At 43.0% G+C, this 18,083-nt stretch overlaps 1 protein-coding gene across 3 annotated transcripts in view; it reads right to left on the reverse strand.

Moving 5' to 3' along the window:
* The window catches only part of LOC139278518 (voltage-dependent calcium channel subunit alpha-2/delta-1), a 794,302-nt gene that overhangs the window by 504,190 nt on the left and 272,029 nt on the right, over nucleotides 1-18,083 (reverse strand). The gene's annotated exons all lie outside the window — the stretch shown is intronic.

Here is an 18,083-nt window from a genome sequence, read left to right on the forward strand (position 1 = left end):
CTACATCAGTGGTGCCTCGCACCTGGGTACAGTGCCGCAAACAGTTCAATGACTATGAGATGTGGAAAAGTGAGTATAAAGCAACACTTACCTTGATGCTGCTGTGTCTGTCATCACATCCCCACCACTGTGCACTGTGCATACTCCTGCAAAAAGTTACTTACCCCAAGATCCCTTGGGCCTTAATCCCTCCCTCTTTATTGACATTATCAGGTCCCCCATCTTACTTTCCATCCCTCATTCTCAGCGTCATCATAATGCAAGGATAGCAAGTAACAAGACAAAAGGAGGCAACTTGGTATCACCAAGCCATTCCATCCCAGTCTGCCTGCAAAGCTGTATCCCCTTCCATAAATGCTCATTCCATCAATCTCATTCAACCTTCTCTTCTTTCCCTCCTTGCAGGAAAAGATTACGCACAATAAGGAGAGGGAGTGAATGGGAGGAGGTCCTCCATCTGACCAATGCAGGGGAGGCAGCAAATAACACAGCCAGAGTGGTTGAGGTTCCGGAAGTGGGGAACGGAGAGAGCGGCCCAATAGAAGAAGCTGGTGACAGAATTATTATTCGTGCAGTTGCATGCCTTTCATAATTCATTCACGTGGGGTGTGATGTGAACAGAGAAATGAATGGTCATGATGTGTATGATGGTATGTGCCTGCACTTGATATCTCATTTATGTAACTCATGTTTTTACTCTCCCACACGTCCATCTGAAGCTCCCCTACTGACCAGGAGGAACAGCAAGACGACTCCTGAGAGGGGCCTTCTGCCTCTGAGGACACAGCGTCACCTCAGACAGAGCAACCCAGCACCAGTGCAGATATGCACACCTCGGTGGGCCCATCGTCACATAGAGTAGTGTTGTCACCTGGTGTCTCACAGATCACAAGTGAGCCACAACAGATGGTAGAGACAGTGACAGCAGTGGAAATTCTTCATCAGAGGGTGCAGGTGTTTCAATGCTCTGCTCAGCTGCATGCCATTTCATAACCAGTGACCAGACACTGGCCGATTTTTTTTTTCCCAACCTGCATAGTCCAAGGACACACAGAGACCAAATGCAGTATCCTTACCACTGTCTTAGCGGAGATGAGTTAACTCAGCATGGGCGAGGAACTGAACCTGGGATGTTCCCTGTCAATGATCATTGCATCTCAGCTCATGTTTCAGAAGGTTCCCCCTTTGCAACCTCCTGCTTGATCATTTACATGCGGCAGCTCATACATTCCTTTTAATTATGGAAGTCACATTTATTTTCTGAGCAATGTTTACCCAAACAGGACAGCCAATGAGATCCATATAAACACATCCCTTATAAGCAAGTCTAGTTCTGCCTCCCTGATAAGTAGCTCCTTGTGAATTATCATTTTAACTACTGCACGCCAGACAGAAACTGATTCATTAAGAACAATCAAGTGCCCTTAATCTCAGTTAAACTGATTTTAGATGCCATTTATCAGATGCTGCAATTTTCTTCCATTGGTACCACTGCTCCAATGAAAAGCAGGAAACAAAAATCAACCAGTGATAAACATCAGCACTTTTTCATCTGAAAAGCCACCATCATCCATCTGGATGCTTTTAACTGCCACGATGAAATATTAGTGTGCATTACTTCAGATTTATAATTTTGTTAACAGAAATAGCTGTCTGTTGATTCAAAAGATAGCCTGGTAAAGGTTACAATTTATACTGGAGCACTGAGAAAGTGAGTATGGAGGTTAATTAGAAATTGGAAAGACGAAACTTAGCAAACTGTCCCATGCAAGCCAAATAGCTACAATAATTAAGTGAACAAATAAGACTTCTGAATCTATTAAAAATGACCAGTACAAATTGCATCCTAATCATGTAAAACTGCACATTAATCATGTTCAAACAGTACAAATACAGTGAAAATTACGAACCGACCATATGTTAAAATTACCATAGCTAACCAACCATCACATAGCAATCAAACCTTAAATTAAATGCAATTGTGTGAAGCTGTTGGGTGAATGAAGACAAATAATCCATACAGACTCATTTTTCTCTCAATGTCTGAATTGTGAAAACAAAATGCTCAGGGTTTACTAATAGAGACATGTGATGAGACAAAGGTCTAATTTCTCAGAATCTTGATTAAAATGCTGCTCTAATTTTTGTATTTATTATTTCAGAAGTGCTCAGGATAATAAAGGTGTCTTAAAGGGGAAAATATCATCACTTTGATGTAAAACTCTACATAACACTTTGGGAAGTCCAAAGATCATGAAAGGCACTATATAAACGCAATTTCTTCCTTTCTTTTTTTAATGACGTCCTTCTATAAATCTTGGTTTACAAAGATAGAGGGGCAAGAGTAACCTTTAAACACAGTGGGGGAGAAATTTGAGTTACTTGCGTCTCCCATTACCGCCCCCAAAAGGGGCACACCCAAATTTTTAGCCCTTGATTTATATATTTAATTATTGTTTGCAAAGATATCAAACTGCCACACGTATTTCCCGTCCACTGCCCTGGTCTCAAAGCCCTCATGCCACCTCCAGTCAAGGGGACAGATACCAAATTTTAGGCTTCTACTAAAGTGGCTCTGAGCTGTCCACTCGGTTTTTCATCAGCCAAGGAATTTTTATTTTACCAATTTTCCCTGTCCCTTTAGGAAAGTAGCCAGGAATCAAAGAAACAATTTTTTTTTTCTTGACGAGTAAAATGCCAAATTCGGGTGAGAACTTGACAGCTACACAGGCTACAACAGTGCTAAATTTGGGGGTTTTTGCCTCCATTCGAACAAAACTAGTGTGGAAAATAAAAGCGATCTGGGAGTCCTGATTGACAATACATTGAAGGTATCGCAACAATGTTCAGTGGCAGTGAGTAAAGCAAGTAAAGTATTGGGATGGATTCAAAGATCAATATTGAGCCAAGATTGTCAGGAAATACAGTAGATGTAGCATGCCTTGGAGGAACATGTGATTTAGAACATTGGTCCACAAAGTTTTCCACCACTGTGGGGTTTTCCTCGCCTGTATCATCCAACTGCCAGGATGGTAGAAGACAAACAAGATGGACCTTCTACTTTCTTCATGTAGCAATGCCTATTTTGCCACCGGTGAGGTGACATGTTGGATCTGTGCAGGATAGGATAAAATCTGAATCAAGGTGGATGCACAGCCAGAATGCTAATAAGCTGTAAGAGTTTACAAGCGTTTACAAGATTACATTTGCTCTCCCTTGCCAACTGTCTTTCATATACCCACAGAGTTACAGTTTGATTACTTTTCCATATTCCATCTCAAGCAAATTTGCCTCAAGATAATTGTCATTGTCCATATAAATATGGTTACTGTACAACTTCCTTTCTGATAAACACTATAGTCCGTGGATAGGTCACACCAATGGCAGGGAACACCAGTCTGTTTTGTTGATTATTAAAGTAGAATTGATAGATGAACAGACTTTTATATAAATTATGCTTTTTAAAAAACATTCTGAATTCTCTCATTTCCTGGTCTTGAAAGAGCGATCAGTTGATCCCTTTCCTCAAACCCTATGCCATTCTATCCTGCAGCAGCTTTCAGGCTATAGATGTGAATGTCAAGATAGTGTCAGAACACAAAGTACTATCTTGGGTAATGAAGTCTGCATTACAGTAATGACCCTAAATGACCTTTCTAAAACCCAATAAATTAAAATCCATAGGTCAACAAGTATCGCTGATTAAAAAAAAGGTTGTGGTTCAATCAACTGCAATTTATTACAGACACTGAGCCTTTAACCACTGATTAAATTCAATTTAGTATTCAATGCCAGCATTCGCCATGGAACTTTATTGAAGATAATGAGAGGACGGATTTATATGGAAGCAAAACCATTTTTTCCTGGGCCTACTAAGGCTGCATTTTAAAACTAAACATAAATCAGACTTTCAGTATGTGCCCTTTTTAATGTCATGCTCTTGTCAGAATTTATTTCACTTATAGCTTCTATAATGATACATAATTTTCAAAACTGCCCAAAGGTAATGTAAAAGCAGACTGTTTTCTTTAACTTCACTCAGTGGTTAAATTGGAAATATGAAGAAGGTGGAACCCACCTGTGAATAACAGTGGACTTCATAGGAAGCCAAGTAAGCTCCCCTTGTTACTACGTTAAAGGCGCTATATAAATAAAAGTAGTTGTTGTCAGTGGAACAGAAGAGCAGGAGTTAATGAGATGAGGGTGAAGGATCTCACATAAGTATAAAGTGAATCAGAGAAAATTCTAGGAGCTTTTATTTTATAAAAATACTCTTTGTTGGAGAATTCCAGTCCAATGTAATCACAAATGTTTGCTGAATTGCTGAGTTCAGGATTGTATCCCTCAGAATGTAATATTGTGGTGACCAGTTCAAATAATGTATCATTTAGATAATGCATTTATGGGATTGGGAGAATAGCCACAGAGAACCATCATGCCCTAATGGTTCAGCTCTGGAGAATGAAATTGGCCTGCAATTAAAGTATCACTTCTCCTTGATGTAGCACAAATACCAGATGCTGATTCTACCTCAGAAAATAGGTCTTCACGTCAGCTAGAGCTATTAGCTAGCAGCAATTGATAGTGCAGCAAGACATGTACAAGCATCATTGGATCCTGGAAAATAGGACTTCAGTTTCAACTCTAATTCGTTCAATTACCTTCTTTCCCCAGAGTGAAAATGGCTGCAGCCAAGTTAACAGATAAAACAAAAAATTGGAATGGACAGCTGTGGCCTTGGATAATTTTCAGTCCAGCTTTCTGAACAGTTATCAATTGAGTCTGTGGGCAATGGGCAAAATAAGTCACTGTAAATACAGCAGGGCTGGCACAAAGCACCAAAAGACTTCTGTGTTTACCACAACTCTACATTTTGCTGCATGCTAAAACAGGTTTATGAAAGTTAGTTTGTTAAAGACTATTATTCTGATTATAGGCCAATCAACAAGAAACATGTGCAAGACTGCATATGTATGGGTCAGGAAGGGGAGGGGGTGGAGGGAGATAAATAGGAAAGTTCACTTACTTTAGTTACACGATGAACAAGCAAAAGTTCTATGCTTAACCATAGAACTGACTGAAGTGAATAATATTTGCAAGTTTTCATTCCCCATCCCCCTCCCCTCCCCTCAGCTCGAGTGCAGCAGCTATTTCTGACTATCTCATAGCGCAGGAGCAGCTTCAAGGAGGTGGCAACTTAGGAGTTCAGAACAAACTAGCCCAAGCAATGGGTCTACCACAACAGATGCAACTCTCTGAACTTCATGGACAAGCAGTGGACGATTAGGGAGATTGTGAATGAGGTGTGCCATCTTCACCAATCTATCTGTAAATCCACTATGCTGGTCCACATCATAATCCTTTTCTGAAGAAAATCTTCTTACTTCAGTCCTAAATTTTCCTTTTACTAGTTTGAACTGGTGTTCTCTTGTTCTACTTTAACTATTTCAGTTAAAGTAATTTTCAAGATTTACATTTTTAATATTGTTAACTATCCTAAAGTCTCTATACTCAGATACCTCCGTTCAATGCTGCAATTTCCAAGCTTCTCCAATTTTTCCTCATAGTTGAAGCATTTCATTCTAGGGAGCAGTTTCATGACTCTTTTCTGCTCTGTCTCCAATGCTTCAATGTCTCCCTTGTATTTTGATGACCAGAAATGGTCACAATACCCAAGGTGTGGCCCGACCTGAGCAGTGCACAGTGTGATCGTGACATGTACTCTATGGTTTGGGCTATATAGTTCTACATCCTATTGGCTTTTTGGATTCCTGCCCTGCATTGGTTGAACATGTTGAGCATGAATCTCAGATACCTAGGCCTCTTTCAACTTCATCCTTGGTTATTTCAACACCATTCATGGAATACATACGTTGCCTATTATTCCTCCATATGCACAATACTTGTCCACCTTAAATTTTATTGGAATTCTTTGCCCCAGAGGGCTGTGGATGCTGTGTCTCTGAATATATTCAAGGCTGAGACAGATAGATTTTTGGAGTCATGGGGAATTTGGAGATCGGGCAGGAAAGTGGAGTTGAGGTCGATGATCAGCCATGATATTGAATGGCTCGAGGGGCCGTATGGCCGACTCCTGCTCCTATTTCTTATGTTTCTTATATTTATGTACCACTATTTTGTGCACTTGCATATTTTATCCCATTCAGTCTGTAATTTAACTACTTCGTCCAGTCTCAGTGTCCTTCTAGTTTTGAACCATCTGCAAATTTGAAAAATTTGCATTAGATTTCTAATGTAAACTAGAAACAATTGTAGTCCCAACACCAATTGCTGGGACATCCCAATTAGTATATGCCCTCACCTCAACATAACTGCTCTAACAAACTTTTGACTGGCAGCTTATAGTTTGCATTTTGATTTTTTTCCAAACTTTATTGTACCACTTGTGCATTCACACATAATGGGATTGAAGTACGACTAATGGATACCATAGAAACTTACAGCACAGAAGGAGGCCACTCGGCCCATCATATCTGTGCTGGCCGAAAAAGAGCTATCCAACCTAATCCCAGTTTCTAACTCTTGGTCCATATACTTGTAGGTTGCAGCACTTCAAGTGCATATGAAGGACTATGTCTGAAACGTCAACACTTTTGTTCTTTATATATACTGCCTGACTTGCTGGTTCCAGCATTTCTGGGTAAGTTGCTTATATTTGATTTTTCCCCTTTTTTGAATATGGGCACCACATTTGCCAGTTTCCAATTTACCCGCACCTTCCCAGTGTCCAGTAACTCCCTAATAATGAGTGCCAATGCCTCACAAATCTCCTCCCTAGTCTCTCTTGGAATTCTGGGATAAATACGCTCTCTGTGAATGTATTAGACTGGATTGGTTTTGAGCCCCTCTAGCCTGCCAATTGTACCCAAAGCGGAAATTCTACCCCGTTATGTCTACTTGGAGAGAAAGAAAAAGAAAGACTTGCATTTATATAGCGCCTTTCGCCACCACCGGACGTCTCAAAGCGCTTTACAGCCAATGAAGTACTTTTGGAGTTTAATCACTGTTGCAATGTGGGAAAGTATGTTGCTCATGTGAATACTTGGGAGAAAGTAACCCATTCCCACAAACTAAACATGACACAGTTGTTTGAAGAAGATGGGTGTATAGCTTCTTAGAGATTGGGCTATGAGGTCATCATCATCCTAGGCAGTCCCTCGGAATCGAGGAAGACTTGCTTCCACTCCTGAAGTGAGTTCTTTGGTGCTTGAACAGTCCAATATGAGAGCCACAGACTTTGTCACAGGTGGGACAGTTAGTCATTGAGGGAAGGGGTGGGACTGGTTTTCCGCACGCTCTTTCCGCTGCCTGTGCTTGATTTCTGCATGCTCTCGGCGTTGAGACTCGAGGTGCTCAGCGCCCTCCCGGATGCACTTCCTCCACTTAGGGCAGTCTTTGGCCAGGGACTCCCAGGTGTCAGTGGGGATGTCACACTTTATCAGGTACAACAATGAGGTACAACAATGGCAACAACCATTGGATATAATCATACACATGTGGGAACTAGAACCCTTATTGAGCTGATATTTTGAATGCAACCGATACTTTGGCCAAAGGGAGACTTACAATGGCGCAGTGAAGGGGGAACAACATTGTGTTAGCGTGCCATGCCAGAGGCCTCACCGTGGATCTGAATCAGAAGCAGATGCAAGGCATGAAAAGGGGCGTCAGAGTCAGCAGATGAGTCGCAGCAAACAAGTGAGAGAGGATTTCATTATCTAGTACTTTGGTGTGCTCCACAAGTGGACATTATAACAGTGCACATAAATAAAGGGAATGCAGCAAATGTTTTACATGTGAATTTTTAGGAGGTATTTCAAAATTGAAGTGCATGATATTAACACAAATGTGGCTGATAGATAATGGGATGGCTAGGGGACAGTACATAAAGAATAAGGCTAAATGGATGTTTTTTCAAATAGTCAGGATATGAGTTGTAGTGTGCTCCAGGGATCTGTGCTGTGACTTCTTTAGTTTTCCATTTCATTACATGATTTGGATATAGGTACAAGAGGAATTGAAGGTATTGAAGTTTACCAATACTAAATTTGGCAGCATGATATACTGTGAGAAAGGCCATAGTAGATGGGAAGAGCACAGATAGGTTCACAGAATTAACTAGGACAGGCTGTGTGAGCAGGGGGAGGGGGGCAGGGAGGGGGTGGGGAGGTTTGGGTTTCCCCACACACTGGAGCTTTGACTCCACAGCCTGCATCTTTTTTTTTCCAGCAGGTTCCCCACCCAGAAGCCAGCCTGATCGGCAAGCTTTGGCTCCCTGTCAGGCCAGGAATGCTCTTGAGGAGGCCACAGCCCCAGGAGCAGGTAGGGAGCCTGCAGCTGGGTTAGTGGGAGTGTATGGGGGGCGGTGGGGGGGGGAGTGTGGGGGGGGGGGGGCAGCAGAGGTCTGGATATTAGGGGGATTGCCAATCCCTGCCCCCAGGAGGTCCAATCACGAGGGATCTTTGAATGGGGGGGTAGGGGAGGGTCTGAGAGGGGAGGGGGTAGATCCAAAGGCGAGCAGGGAAGAAGGTAAGCTTGGGGGCCGTTGGGGGGGGGGTGGAGGAGCACTCTTGCTCCTCCTGGCCCACAAGCAGTGCTGTAAGGCCACTTACCGTTACCGTGAAGCACTCCTCACTCCGCTTCAGCTGCCAGGTTTCCCGAGGCCTTGGAAACTCGGCCGGCCAGAGTTAAACCTGGTAGACAGGTTAAATATGAGGCATGTAGCCTCAGTTTAATATTTCAATATCCAACCCGCCTCCTGGGAGCAGGTTGGTTGCGCACCTCCCATCCCGCCTCATTTAAAACTGGAAGTGTATAGGTTGGGGTTGCGTTCGGGATTTAAAAAATTTTAATATCCCACCTGACCCCAACCTATCCGCTTTGTGTGGTTAAAATTACCTCGTATGATTCTACAATGGGCTGAATGGCCACCTTCGATGGTGTAGCACATTAAAAGTGACAATTTTATTTTGTAAATAACTAGATGTGGTGCAACTTTTCAATGTGTTTTCCAGTTTTGTTTAACCTTTGTGATTGGTTTGCCTCTGGGTATTATTTCTGCATCACCCCAGCTGAGGGTGTACGAGTAAGTGTGCAACTGCTGAGCTAAGTGGCTCTGATTCAGAAAGACCACAATCTTCATCTGGAACCAATTCTGATGTGTGTGCATCAGTACTAGGAGTGCTGTTCACTGAAGTCACTGCGAGCACATTGCTTTCAGAGGGAGAGCCTGCAGCTAATTGTTCAGCTGATGCTTCTCTATGCATGCCACTGCTGGAGGTTAGCTCCTGACGTGTCCTCTTAAGATCTTGGAATCCTTCCTAAAGCCGGCACAACCCTGGCCTTAATGGCCTCTCAGAGAGATTTTGGATCACAAAACATCCATCGCAGCTGATACGGTAGCATAGTGGTTATGTTACTAAACTCGTAATCCAGAGGCCTGGACTAATAATCTGGAGACACAAGTCCCACCACGGCAGCTGGGGGAATTTCAATTCAGTTAATGAAATAAACCTGGAATTAAAAAAAATAGTGACCAAACTACGGGATTGTTGTAAAAACCCATCTGGTTCACTAATGCCCTTTAGGGAAGGAAATCTGCTGTCCTTACCCGGTCTGGCCTTTAGGTGATCCCAGACCCACAGCAACTTAACTGCCCTCTGCGACTTCCTTAGCAAGCCACTCCGTTGTCTCAAAAAAAACTGCTACGATGAACTGCAATGGTTCAAGGCAGCGGCTCACCATCACCATCTCGAGGGCAATTAGGGATGGGCAATAAATGCCAGCCTCGCCAGCGACGCCCACATCCCATGAATCAATAAATAAATTAAAAGTTGCGAGCAGCGCTACTACTGTTGTCCAATATGGCTGCATCACTAAGTTTGATGTTGACCACAGGGCAACTGAACTATCGACCTATTCTTTTGCACTGCCATGGGCATGGAATCAAGTGTATGCTCAACACAGTCTGTGTGTTATAAAGCAGGTCCAGTATCACAATACAGCTCAGGCTCAGGACAGCACTAAGCGTGCCAAACCTCACTATATTATTAAATTCAGTTGAATTCTGTAACATTTTAATTCTTTACTTTCTGTTATTTCTTCTGATTCAATTATTCAACCATCTGGCAGTGCAAAGAGAATTTACAATCGTTCCGGAGTACAAGCAATCTAAAAAGAGGTTGGCTCATTCAAGATTTCCTGATTCCAAGTGTAACCTCTGAACTGATAAATATTTAGGCTTCAAGGCTTTCCAAACTATAATGCAATGATGTTTCAGAATCCATTTCCATCAGTCTGCACTCCTGTCTCAGCCCATCTGCTATCAAAACTGCTTGCCTCTCTTACCTCCAGACACGACTATTCCAATGCTCCCATCCTCCATAAATTTCAGATCATCCAAAACTCTGCTGTCTGTATCCTATCGCACACCAAGTCCCATTCACCCATCACCTATGAGCCCACTAACCTACATTGGCTCCAAGTATCCTGACACCTTTCATTCAAAATTCTCATCCTCAAGTTTAAATCCCATTATGGCCGCACCCCTCCCTAGCTCTGTGATCTTCTTCATCCCTACAAGCCGCTGAGAATTCTGGATTCCTCCAACTCTAGCCTCTTATGCCTAATTCACTCCTTTCACTCCACCACGAGTTGCCGTATCTACTGCCATCTTGGCCGTAAGCTCTAGACCTCTCCATCTCCCCCACCTCCTTGAAGACCCTCCATAAATCTCACCTCTCTGACTGAGCTTTTAGTCATCCTTCCAAATATCCCTTTCTGTGGGTCAGTGTCAATTTTTGTCTGATTAAGCTTCTGTGAAATGCCTGGGACTTTATTTTTCCTACATTAAAGTTGCTATATAAACACAAGTTGTTGGATTTGACATGATGACAGGCAGTAGGAGGAGGGCAAGAAACAAGTGGGATGGGAGCAGTGAGCACAGGCAGCAGATGTTACTGCCGAGCAGGAGCATGAGCTGGTGGACTACCAGAGTGGGATTGAATGTCAAAGCTATCTACTTTCAAGCCCGACATGTGAGCTGCTTAAAATACAGTGCACCAATTTTAAACTGTGCAAAGAAATAAGCCAAAGGTGACATTTGATGACCTGATTTTTTTTCTATGCCAAGGAGTTGACAGATAAGCCTTTAAAAAGAAAGATTACCTTGTCACTATTTTCAACACATCAAGAATATCGTAAAGATAGTGAGGCCGAAGTTCAGGCACCCCAGAAACCTGGCACACCTACAATTTCTTATCTGGTTTTACCGCCACATGGAAAGAGCTCGCCTCCTGACCGATATTCAGTTCTTCGTTGCTTTTTTTCGACAAGAACAGAAGTCGGTCATAATGGGGGCGTAAGTGCAGCGGTGAGTCCTGATGAGAGGCGGAAGTTAGCGCGGGATCGAGTCTCCGCCGCTGTCACGCCACTGCGCGTGTGCGTCACCATGTCTCTCCCCTCATTTAAAGGGGAGAGAACAGGCGATCATTTAGCTCCAGCCATTGGGCCTCCAGGGAGAGTTTCAGCCGGCCCGGCCGAACCCAGGGCAACAATTGGCCGGCCGATCAGGAAGTCGTCCGGCAAAAATAAAAACATGGCGGTCCCAGCAGTGTGCCCTCCCCCTTGAAGGGCCGCTGCGCTGCCATACCACATACACACAGAACAAGGTACACAGACAGTAAAAGCTGTCGAGGGCACCCCGCGTGGAGCGAAGATTTTTGCAGGTAAGTTTGCTGGAGATCAGCGTTACGCGCTTAGATGACGCACTAGCGGCGGTCGGCAACGGCGGGGCGGAAGTGGGGACAGGCTGAAAAATCCCCGAGCTGAATTTGGATCGGGGCGACCCATTGACTGCAACGTGGCAGCCACTCAATTCCGCCGCATGGCTGGTAACGGGCCTTATCCGGACCCTGAATTTCAGCCCCAGTAAGTGCCCCTAAGACTCAACTGATCCAAAGTCTTTTTTTTTTAAATGTCACTATTTTACATCGATGATGGAGAAAGTCTGCTAAAGAGAGAAACTAATAAAAGGCAAGATTTTCCCTTTAAGCATAAGGGGAAAGGTTTTGAAACTGTAAAAGAATTCCCCTGAACCATTACCAGCACAGACACATGAACCCAAGTGAAATCTGAGTAAGTCGTCTTTCAACATTTTCATTCAGTCTTTACATCAAAAAAATCAATAACAATATAAATTTCACAGCACAGTGAAAGGCTGTGTAGTAACTGGATTATTTAAAAGGGGCACTGTCAATCTTTTGGGAGGTTTTAGGTATAGTATGTTCCTTAAAAGAGCCAGCTACAATCTGCTTCAGAAACTCAGCTTTCAAGTTGGCGTATTAGGTGTCAGGAGAGCTTACAGTGCAGATGACGCTAGGGTGACCAGGCGTCCCCATTTTCCGCCGACATTCCCCGGATGTGCCCCGGAAAAAATGTCCACAGAAGGTTCACAAAACCCGTCCTGGGTTGTGAGTGTGTACCCCCGGGCTGTGAGTGTACCCGCTGAGCTGTCAGTTTGCGGCTCTAAGGCTAAATTAAACAACAACGTACAATGGGCAGAGTGGCTCATTGCGCATGTGCGACCGGGCGGGTCTTTCCGCGCATGCACTGATTGTTAGTTCGGAGTTTCTGGCCAGGCTCGTGCTGCTGGATTGCCAGAGCCGGAAGCGCCTGGGAGCATGGCAACCGGATTGGGGGAGGGAGAGTCTGCGGGGGAGGACTTGGTCACAGTCACTGGGGAAAGAGGGGGGAACGGGCTAATCCTACACACTGTGGGGGCAGTGACCTCAGTCACGGGGGGATGGTCAAGTGTCTGAATGCGCTAGTTGTGAAGTCACATCCGCGCTCATTATATGCACATTTATTTTGCCTCGCTATACTGTGCATCCTACATTTTATATTCTGACAACTTTGCTGCGCTCCCACCCTGGGCTGTGTGTCCACAGATTCGGTTCAGAAAATATGGTCACCCTAACCAACGCCCAGACAATCTTCAAACTGTTGTGATGCAATTTTGTGGGCAGGGTTAAACTTTGAATATACTGTGATTTTGTTTTCCATGAAGATGCACTGGATCATTTATAGAACACGCACAAGAAGTTTTGCCAAATGTTTTTCAGTGGCAACAGTGTCACTTTAATGTGTAGTCCTTACTACAGGAGCTAATCTGGGAGTGTTGTGCATGAGCCTTTTACCATTATATGGGGGATAATATATTAGCATGGATAGAGGATTGGCTAACGAACAGAAAACAGAGAGTAGGGATAAATGGTTCATTCTCGGGTTGGCAATCAGTAACCAGTGGGGTGCCGCAGGGATCATTGCTGGGACCCCAACTATTTACAATCTATATTAACGACTTGGAGGAAGGGACTGAGTGTAACGTAGCCAAGTTTGCCATCGATACAAAGATGGGAGGAAAAGCAATGTGTGAGGAGGACACACAAAATCCTAAAAAGGACATAGACAGGCTAAGTGAGTGGGCAAAAATTTGGCACATGGAGTATAATGTTGGAAAGTGTGAGGTCATGCACTTTGGCAGAAAAAAATCAAAGAGCAAGTTATTATTTAAATGGAGAAAGATTGCAAAGTGCTGCAGTACAGCGGGATTTGGGGGTACTTGTGCATGAAACACAAAAGGTTACTATGCAGCAAATGATCAGGAAGGCCAATGGAATCTTGGCCTTAATTGCAAAGGGGATGGAGTATAAAAGCAGGGAAGTCTTGCTACAGTTGTACAGGGTATTGGTGAGGCCACACCTGGAATACTGTGTGCAGTTTGGTTTCCATATATATGAAAGGATATACTTGCTTTGGAGGCAGTTCAGAGAAGGTTCACAAGATTGATTCCAGAGATGAGGGGTTGTCTTATGAGGAAAGGTTGAGTAGGTTGGGCCTCTACTCATTGGAATTTAGAAGAATGAGAGGTGATCTTATTGAAATGTATAAGATTATGAGGGGGCTTTACAAGGTGGATGCAGAGAGGATGTTTCCACTGATAGGGGAGACTAGAACTGGAGGGCATAATCTTAGAATAAGAGGCCGCCCATTTAGAACTGAGATGAGGAGAAATTTCTTCTCATAGGGTTGTGGATCTGTGAAATTTGCTGCCGCAGAGAGCTGTGGAAGCTGGGACATTGAATAAATTTAAGACAGAAATAGACAGTTTCTTAACCGATAAGGAAATAAGGGGTTATGGAGAGCGGGCAGGAAAGTGGGCCTGAGTCCATGATCGGATCAGCCATGATCGTATTAAATGGCGGTGCAGGCTCGAGGAACTGTAGGGCCTACTCCTCCTCCTATTTCTTATGTTCTTATTGCCAGTCTGTGGATATTAAGCATCAATTTGCTATGGTACTTTCTACTGCTTAGTTTGATTCGGCCTAAAATAATTGAATGCATGTTACATAACGCCATAGCTGCATTCTGACTGCACTTGTAAACCTGTACTGGGTGCAGTCAGTTTATCTGAAGTAGCTAATTATTTACAGACATTCTTCCTTTCTTATGCACGAAGAAAGGAATAATAAATTTTCCTCCATTCAGCATGGAGAAGTTTCGAAATAGTTTTTATTTATAAACACAAAACTATGCAGTTTGCCATATTTGGATATACCAATGTATAGAAAATAGATGTTCACTGTTTTGTCTTCTAATTTTCCCCTGTTATATTTTTTCCTTTTTTCCCTGAAAATGATGATTCGTTCTGGGATCCAGTTCCATGCGCAGCAGTTCTTCAATTTCCTCCAGTTAAACACTGGGAAGACTGAAGCTATCTTGCCCACAAATTCCGTATCTTCACCACCAATTTCACCCTCCTCCATAGCCACTGTCATGGGTTGAATCAAACTGTGCCATCCTATCCACCACTGAGGAGCTTCCGACCCTGTATCCTCGCAATTACAAAAAACACCTACTTCCACCTCCAACATTGCCCACTTCCACCCCTGCCTCAGCCTATCTGCTGTTGAAACTCTCATCCTTGTCTTTGTCACCTTCAGACTATCCCAATGCTCTCCTGGCTACCCTCCCAACCTCCACCCTCCAAAACTGTGCACCTGTAGCCTATCCCACACCAAGTCCAGCTCAGCCATCACCTCTATAAAAGCAAGATACTGCAGATGCTGGAAATCTGAAATCAAAACAGAAAGTGCGGCAATACTTAGCGGGTCAGGCAGCATCTGTGGAGAGAGAAAGAGAGTTAACGTTTCAGGTCGATAACCCTTCGTCAGAACTGTTTTGACAAAAAGTCATCGACCTGAAACGTTAACTCTCTCTCTTCATAGATGCTGCCTGACCTATTGAGTGCTTGCAGCATTTTCTGTTTTTATTTCAGCCATCACCTCTGTGCTCACTGACCTTCACTTGCTCCCTGTCCCCCAACCTTTCAAATTAAAAATTCTTATTGTTGTATGTAAATTGATTTGTGGTCTCGCTCTTCCCAACTTTGTAAACTTCTCCAGCCCCACAACCCTCTGACAACTCTGTGTTCCTCTAACTTTGGCCCCTTCCCAACGTGTGATATCAATGTTGAAAATGTTCAAGTCCCTGTTGCAATCTTGGTTGAACCTGAGCTTAATCGGCCCAGTGGCCTTGAAGCAGCCTCAGGTTCTCCACCCATCAGATCCTTTGGCATGCACCCATCTTCCATTCTATATCGGTGACCAAGCCACTGGAGGCGTCTGTGTTTGAGAAGAGTTATTCGACTTTATTACCCATAGACAGGCAATAATGGTGAAAATGTGGAATTAAAGAGTAATTCCATGCTTAGGGTTTGCGTATTATTGTGAGGATAACAGCCTCACATGTAATGAACTGGGCTTATAATATATTCACAGATGACTGACTAATGACAAACAATCTTTCTGGTAACAAAGCTTAATTAATTTTTCTTAATATCGTACTACGAGACGTTAGAATTTATCAAGTATAAGAACATCAGAAGGCAGGAGAGTAAGGAGAAACTGCCGTTCAGCCCATCCTGTCCTGTAAAAGCTGATATACAACCTCCACTGAACACTCTCACCTCCCTCCTCGCTTGGTATCAATAAATCACTCTACCAGGAAAATCTATGTTTCCTTTTGAAATGTTCCATTCATATATATGTGTATTGCAAGCTGATGTTATAAGATCATTTCCATCTTGGCACACATTTCCATTTCTAAAGCATAAATTCTAATAATAGAAAACCAGTACTCCACAGAGCAGAGCTGCATGAATGTCCAGTAGACCTGTTGAAGCAATATATATTTCACTAAATCCAAGCAACGATTAGCTATCAGCATAAGCATAGTAGCTAATAGCTCATGAAATTCAGGAACTGCTCATTTCATTTGAATCAATTATTCCTTTTGTTTTCTTCGAGAAGATAGTGCATGGACTGGACACAAGATGATTTAGTGTGAAAACAAAACCAGCAGCACATAGGAATTAATGGAATGAGTCAGTTGTTAAATAGGGGTTTCATTTTGTGATGAGTAGGCGATTTAGAATATTGATGGTACAACTATCTGAAAGGCTACTGTACCCCTTAATTTAACATTTGACATCTTAAAAGTGCATTGTGATTAAATGTATTATGATACACAGTGCAACACTTCAGTATAACTCAAAGCTAATGGGTGCTTTTTCAGTCAATCAATTAACAAGGATGTCAAAAGTAGAGAGTCGATCTCAGGAAGGGGCTTTGCTAAACAAGTACACCTGTCAGTGGTCGGAGAAGAACTTGTCCATAGCGCATGATGGTTAAAACCTTTTTATATGTATGCATTCTCCAATGAGGAAAACATGACCAGCATTTTGGGTTTTGTTGCAAAACTCCACCAATGGTAATTCTTAAGGTTATCGTTTTCAAATGAGCAGAACACATTTTCTAACCTGAATCAAAAAATCAATCCAATAGTTATGGCAACAATGTTTCCGCTAAGCTGCATGGCTGCGCAGCAGTCTAGAGGTCCCACGCAGGCTGCTCACCAGCTTTTCAATGCAAGAAACCGCGCATGCGCAAAAATCTGAATGGGCCACACAGCCCGTCGAAGAGACCCCGCACCAAAATAAATTACAGGGAACATTGCACAGGAACAAAATAAAAATTGAAACATAGACAACAGCACCAGGGTCCCAAACTGCACAAGCTAAACATCAGCAGGGTTTTGCTAGCTGAATCCTGATTAATGAACTACGCAACAAAAAAAACCCATTGTGTTCGTCATCCAGCTTCGCATTTCAGGCCCGAATAGCACTCATTGATTGAGCAGAGACAGACACGTTAGGCAGACTGGTTTGTCACAGGTGTCTGCACAAATGGTACAGATGAAATATGAGAAAAATCACTTCACACAAAGTCAAAGGTCAGACTGCCAGAATTTCATCCAAGAGCATTGAGATGAGGGAGAGCACCTTCAACACCAGGCCACGAGAAAATCCAATTATTATAAAAGACAAGGTAGGAGTATACAGCTCCTTTAGATATTTTCACTTCCAATCTAGCCATGATCTTAATGGATTTCTACTTCAGTAATTTATATGGGAAACCACAGTAATGGATAATCCATTGGGTGTTAATACGATTGGAAATACAAGAGCTAAATAAGACACTGGCATTTATGAACAATGGATCAATACTGCACAGAATAAACTATTTACTAGCAGTCAACTATCTTATCTCTCGATAAGGTTTGTGATTTTGTTACAGTCATTAATCTGTCACTCTGTCTGTTTCATGCACCAACTTTGTGCACTGCAATGATTTCACTTATAGCCAGCATTAAAAACAAAATGGAGCAACATTGCATGCATGCATTCCGCAGCATTATGGACCCAAGTTTCGGCCACAGTTGCTCCTGATTTTTTGGAGCAACTGGTGTAGAATGGAGTATCTTAGAAATTCAAATTTTCGGCATTTAGTTTGCTCCAGTTCTAGTCAGTTAGAACAGTTTCACTTTGGAACAGAATTTTTTTTCAAAAGGGGGCGTGTCCGGCCACTTACGCCTGTTTTCAAAGTTTTGGCAGTGAAAACTTACTCCAAACTAACTTAGAATGGAGTAAGTGAAGATTTTTG

This window comes from Pristiophorus japonicus, chromosome 13 (assembly GCF_044704955.1).
Source record: "Pristiophorus japonicus isolate sPriJap1 chromosome 13, sPriJap1.hap1, whole genome shotgun sequence".
Lineage (NCBI taxonomy): Eukaryota > Metazoa > Chordata > Chondrichthyes > Pristiophoridae > Pristiophorus > Pristiophorus japonicus.